Source organism: Lichenostomus cassidix, chromosome 2 (assembly GCF_008360975.1).
Source record: "Lichenostomus cassidix isolate B80296 chromosome 2, HeHo_3.0, whole genome shotgun sequence".
Lineage (NCBI taxonomy): Eukaryota > Metazoa > Chordata > Aves > Passeriformes > Meliphagidae > Lichenostomus > Lichenostomus cassidix.
In genome coordinates this window covers 81,147,108-81,153,918 of record NC_139482.1, presented here as the reverse complement: position 1 = coordinate 81,153,918, position 6,811 = coordinate 81,147,108, and positions in this window count along the sequence as shown.

The following is a 6,811-nucleotide window of genomic DNA, read 5'->3' as shown; positions in this document are numbered from 1 at the left end:
GTGTTGAATTTGGTTGATGGAACAATACTGCTTAGGGAATACTTTCTCAGATTACTAAATTAACCTTTTTAAGTTGAAGACATAGTAAAATACAGTGTTACAAAATTAGTTGCCCTTACATATGGCCACCCACTGCAAAAATCAAGGGGCTGAAAGCAAATTATTGAAGTGTCTGGTCTTCTTTCTAACAAGGGACAGTTGGAGAACAAATTGGTGGAAGAGTAAAAGTAAGTCATTCATGATTCTCTTCAGAGCCCTGCTCTCTTCACTCTGTTTTTTCTAACTTCTAAACATCCATGTTGTGTCCTCAGTTCAAAGTCGTGCTTAGACCTCTAAAGTATGAAAGAATGTTTTAGACAAATAATTTTTTATTTCCTGGGAAGAATTGTTTTGCTTTGACTTACACATAATCAGAACCACATCACTTACTGCAGGTTTTGTGGTTTTCTAGTGATTATTTGTTAATTAGTAGGTAAATTAAAAAAAAAAAAAAAAAGAGAGGAAAAATTTGGTTGATCAGTTAGAATAAAATCAGGTTTAAAGTGAAGTGCCTGGAATTGAGGTTGCAGTATAATCTGTGCAATGATTATTTAAATAACCTTGGGAGAGATCACCTAAAGTTTGTGCAGAAGTTCTTCAGCAGAGTGGTTATATCAATCTTGGTCAAGTAATCGCTACAGAAAAAGCTCCATGGGGAGAGGTGGCTTACAGTAACTGCAAACTGCATTTCTTTATCCTTGGCACATAAAGAAGAAAAGTGCTTTTTTTTCAAAAGTACTCCAATTTTAAACTTTTATGGAAATGATGAAGACAATGCAAATGTCAACATTTTGCATCAGTGAATCAGCTTTACGTATTTTTGAAAATTATTAATACAAGAAAAATCTACCAGTATTGAAATAATAAAGAAAAATCTTTAACTACCTTCTTTTGGCTGGGGTTTGGAAGAAGCACTTATATCACGTGCATTCTCAGCTAGGATTTAGCATTTTCTGTTCCGTTTGGAAGTTCTTGGAGACTACAGAATAGCAATGTTTTTCTGACTGCAAGTTGCAGCTTTCCCCATATTTCTTGCAGGTATTCATTTTCATGCCACTTACATCCCACAGTGCAGGAGTTGCAGTGACCATTTTGGTGATCCTGCAGGTCACTGCATGGCACCCTTTGGGATACTGACAGCTGAGTCCTTTTCTGATTGTGTGTGTTGCATTTGACAGGGTCTGATATACAGCTGCTGTCCATGCATTTCTAGTCTCCTTTATTGATTCTCTACAAAATTAAAACATTTGGATTATTTAGTGGTAATTAGTTAAGCATGTGAGCTTTATTATGATCTCTTAAAACCACAAATAATGGTGGCAAGTTATTCTTAAATTTATAACTGCATAGTGCAAAGCCCAAACAAATAACCCAAACAAACACCACCATGTGTTGCCTCAGGAGAAAGGATTTCTTTCAGTGACATTGAACAAGGAGGACTTCTGAGATACAGGAATCATGGAGATGGAAAAGGCTTGCAGTAAAAACTATGTTTTTCTTAATTGAATTGTGTCTCTTTGTAATTAGATAATGCTGATTTATGACTCCTCCTCAGTGTTTCTTTTAAAAAAACATACAGAATGCATTTTACTTAATTTCCTAAACCTAAGCAGGGGATTTTTTTTAACATAGTTTATTTTTTTTTCTGTTAGAGAAACATGTATGTGCTTTTCATCAAAATTACAGAATATGTTACAGAATACCTTTGTTGTTTAAAAGAAGCAGTGAACATTGTGTGCTGTCACATTTAAGATGTTTGCAGTTTTTATGCAACTAACAGAGGCTGGTAGTTGTGCTAAAGCTACTGTTCCAGAGCATTCCTTATGGCCTATTTTCTCATTAGTTTTTTAATTGTATTCTGAATTTGTGAAATAGGGTTGATGTTGAAATTTCTCTTTTAAACTACAGTTTGAAAAAGAGGGTTAACTTTTCAAATTACTAAAGTCATGCCAATTTTTTTCAGTTTGCTGCTTCTGCTTCTGTGTTACAGCTGACTTTCCTGCACCTGGAAGCAGTAGTATTGAAGTGTTTCTTGCACCTCTTTTTCCTCTCTTTTTCCTACCTCTTCTCTCCCACCTTTTCAGGAAATCTAGAATATTGGGAGAAATAGAATGAATGGACTTTTTTAGCAGTTTCTGAAGATACTGGGCATCTTGAGAAGTTTCTTTTGAAAAATTACAAAGCCAGAATAAGAAATGGAAAAATCACAGAACATCACTCATGTCCATTTTAAGGGTTGCACTCACTGAATGGCACTTTAGATATTGAATGACACAGGGATGAGGGGTTGGGGAGAGGTTAGTGGGAGTAAAAGTACAAGTTGATTAAGTCTCAAAGCAAGATAAGCTTCTGGAGTAAGGTGGGGACTGTGTTGCAAACAACAATTTGTAGGCAATTTGGAAATAGAGAAATAAATTTTTCCATTCACTAGTTCTGGTTATCAGCAACCATGATTTGAGATGAATCAGTGTTTTACACAAAATGAAATGTTTTGTTCTAATGAGGTTTAGATCACTGAGATAAAACTTTCTGAGTAGTTTTCCAAACACTGGTTTGTTTTAGTAAAATTGGCTTGTCATCTGTAAATACTTATTCTGCCCAATTTTGTGAGCAGCACAATGTCAACTGGTGTGTTATGCATCTTGAATCTGTTTTCCACAGAAGCCTTGTTCTATTTTTCATCAGTCTTGGAGAATGTGTGGTGTATTGCTGTCTGCTTGTTTCCTTTGGAAGTTAAGCCCTAAAGCCACAGTTTTTGGCTTAACTGTTCCTATTTTACTTCTGGAACTGGAAATAGGGAATAAGAGTATTAGTTAAAGAGAAAGTAGGTCTTACCAGTAGTGTAATTAGGAATGATGTGAATAAGTCTCTTCCTTTCTGTCTTTGGTTCTTCTGTTACTCTGAGATCCTAAAGTAAAGAAGGAAATGAACAAACCCTCTCAGTTCAGATCACTGCCTGATACAGATTGGCATATATGTGTATACCAGGGAATGTTTGCACTTCTAAATGTATTTTAAAATAAAACCCCAAGCCTATATTTTCCAAAACTTAGTGTTTTGTTTGTCTAGTTTATCTGAAGATGAGGCCACATATGGGAATGTGTATATTTTAATATGGGTGAACCCACACACAGATTTTGTAGCAGAGGCCTTGTGTCTGCTCCCCCAGCCCTGATTTCACAAGTGACTGCACATGTGGATGTATAGAAGAAGCAGAAGTTCTGCAAAGTCATGAGCCATTTCTTACTCCCATGATAGCCTTTTTACTCTCCAGTTACTCTCAATATAGATGTACACCTGATAATTAACACATCAGCTGCTGCTTATACCCAGGAATGTGGTGAAGTTATGTCGTGGGGTTTTGTTGGTTGGCTGGCTTGTTTTTTTTGACAAGGTGTATTTTTTGTTGTTTCCATCAACTGCATCCACTGGTAGGTGTTAGGTTCAGATACATCCTGCTTTCAGGGGGACTCACGGGACAAAATGATTTCTATCTTCCTTGCCCCAACAGAAATGTCTGTGTGGCTGTTTCTTCTGATGGAAGTGTCTTCCTCACCCCTTCATTCTTCTGTAATTATTTTAATATATTTATCTTGTGCTTTCAGATTGCTGGATTATTTTTCAATAGGGCCCAGCAATCATAATTGGTTTCCATTAAGCCTTTTAAGAGCATTTACTGGGCAAGTTTTGTTGTTCAGTTTTTATTCAACTGGTTAGATCACGACAGTGAAAGTGTTGCTATTCCAATGTATTCAATGAAAAAATTATCTTATTTCTGCTTGCTGGGTGTTCTTCAGTTTCCTGCTTGTTCTTTGCCATCATTCATGTTGCTGCACAGGGCAGGAGATGCATGGAATGCTGAAGTTAGTGGCAGCAGTGCAGGTTTGATGTGAACTCTTCCATTAACTGGTGGCTCACTGTGCTCTTAGCTACTATATTGTATTTCATACTCAGAAAATGCCATCTTTTTTTGAAACCTGCCCTGAATGTTATGCAAATTCTTTTCCAGCAATAATATTTTATGTGGCCTAATAGCAATTACTGTCACCATGCAAAGATGTGTTGTCACATAAACCATATGGAAAATACATACTGCATATTTTATCTAAATGTGCTGTGTCCTTACTAATGCTGCTTCCCAGATGATAATATTTCTGTGCTGTTGAGGATAGAGTATTTTGTCCATGCTTAGCTAAAGTAGTGTCCATGGTAGATAGCATATCAGATATATATATATATGAAGACTGTACTTTTTAAAACCTTGGCCAGCACCATTACAGAGATAATTTAAATGTATGTAACTCACAAATACCCTTTTTGAATGGACAAATTCAGCTGCAGGTTTAGGTAGTGCTGAATTGTACTAAATAGATCTATTCAGTCCATTGTTCTGTAGCTGAGTTTTTAAAAAGAAGAATAAAAGAACACTTACAGCAAGCAGATATGAAATGACCTACCTGTAACTCAGCTTTGAGCTTTATGGCTCCCACAAAGTCATATACTTGCAACTTTTATTTTCTATAAAGTAAAAATTGATGTTCTCATTGCATATTTATGCATTTAGCAGTTTGGTATGTTGATGGCTTTGCACAACCAATTTATTAGTGTTGCAGTTTCACTGGATGTCCCTTGTATAAAAGGGACTTTTTTTTTTTTCTTTTCTGAATAACTCTGTCATTCTGCATCTTAACCTGACAGCTTCAGATTTTGGAAAAATGGAAAAAACTTATGCTTCCATATCTGGATCTGTTTCATTCACTCTAGTTATGCATCATCTGGCTTGGGAAGACCCAAACTGAATCCAGTAGTCCAATTCCAGACATGACAGTGATTATGTAATAAATAACAACAATATTTTTGACACAATTTTATATTCTTTACTGGGTTTTGGGGTGTCATGGAGGAATGAAACTGGGAGAATCAACGTGTGCCTGCTAGTGATTTCATCACTGAAAGTTATGATCTGGGAGCCCTGGTCAGTTATGGTAAGTTAAGAGATGAATCTACATTGGCAGAGTAATATGAACAATTGATTTGGATCTTAAAATTGTGCTTTTTGATAACAGTGGCCTAATAAAAGAGCTACAGCCAATTTTAATGAATCCTGAGAGCCTGCTCTCTAGCTGAAGAAAATGTGTAAATATAAAAAGCTGCTCAGTATTATTAGAGTTGCCTTGCATAAAGAAATCAAAATGCTTTTAAATTGATGGCAAAAACAGTATATCAATTTGTTTAGTCTCAAACCCTATTCAAATATATTTCATATTGAAAGAATCAGAGTTTTATAGAACAGCAAATTACAGTCTTGAAAAGTTGATTCAGCACCACTACAAATTACATTCACTTTCATTAGCATTTGAATAAATGCTTCACTTGTGGTGGAAAAGGTCTGTCACGTTGACAAAGCACTCCAAGCCAATTGTGCTTATTAAAAAAGAAGAGGTTCTACTGTTGGTTTGAAAACAGCAGTTTTGTAGAGCTCCATCAGTCAGGAATATTCATTCCTAATCTGCTTTTAACTCAATTGCTTGGATGATTGATTTGGTTTCCTTATTTATTTTTTTTAAATGCATTTTATGGTAACTTGCTAGTAGATCAACAGGGCTGCTTCCAGTACTTTCTCCTCAATGTTTTCAGTTTTTCAGGTGTTGTGAGAAAATGGTGTCAGTTGCCCTTGATTTATGAACAGCAAACCAAACGAAAGCAGAATTATGGTGCTGTGACTACTCAGCATTTTTGGGTGGATGCAGATGTTGAAGCAGGCACTTCTGTGTGCATCTGTACATCCCATGTGTCTGTAAAAACTTCTCTGCTTTCCAGACAAATGCCAGCTTCCTGCTTGTGACTCTTACAGATCATTACTTTGAGGGTAAGATAATACTGCAGTCCCTTTCTTTTGTTTGCAACAGGTTCCTGTAGATAAACCACTCTCTATGTCATCTTTTTGTGCTCTGTAAGGATGAGAAAAGAGTAGTGCATGAGCTACCAAAACTGCAGTCAGATAATATCTTGTGGCACTCAGAAGACACTGTTTTAAAGGCAGAATCTCTTTCCCTTTTTCATCTTACAGTTCCTACGCGTGCTGGGAAGGAGTGGCATTGCTGCCAATGGAAGCCACAGAGGCACAACTTAATTTTTATAAATTTTTATATTTTCCTTTCCTAAAACAGCTAGAACAAACACAAATAGGAGGGAGAGAAATGAATACTGTAACATTTTTTCAATAAATTATTGGATGCCCAAGAATTTCACACACATTAGTTTTTAAAAGATCTGTTCCTATGAGAAGCAGAACACACTGATATTTTAAGTTATTGTTGAAAAATTCTCAGACAGAAAAGTAATTCCGAAGTAGAAATGGCTGTATTATCTACCAATGGGCAAGTTTGTTAAGGCTCTTACAACTTGGGATACAAAGAGTATTGCATTTTAAGGTAAATACAAACATTTTTCATGTTTGTAAAACTTCCTGCAAGTCCATTCAGAACTCATAGGCAATGGGAATAATAATTCTCTGAGCAGTTTGTAGTTGCTTTTTCTTTTTTAGTGGGGTGTGTAAAACCTCTTTGTTTTCTTTATACACATGCATAAATATATCCAAATTTTTTTTTTCAAGTATAATTATATTTTTTTATATATGCATTGACAAGATCTCCATATAGTTTTTGTCTTTGCTTTACAAGTAAGACATATTTTGAAATACCTGTCTGGATAACTGTGTCCTTCAGTTTACATACCTATATTATACTATTAAAATATATGTAAACCTTTA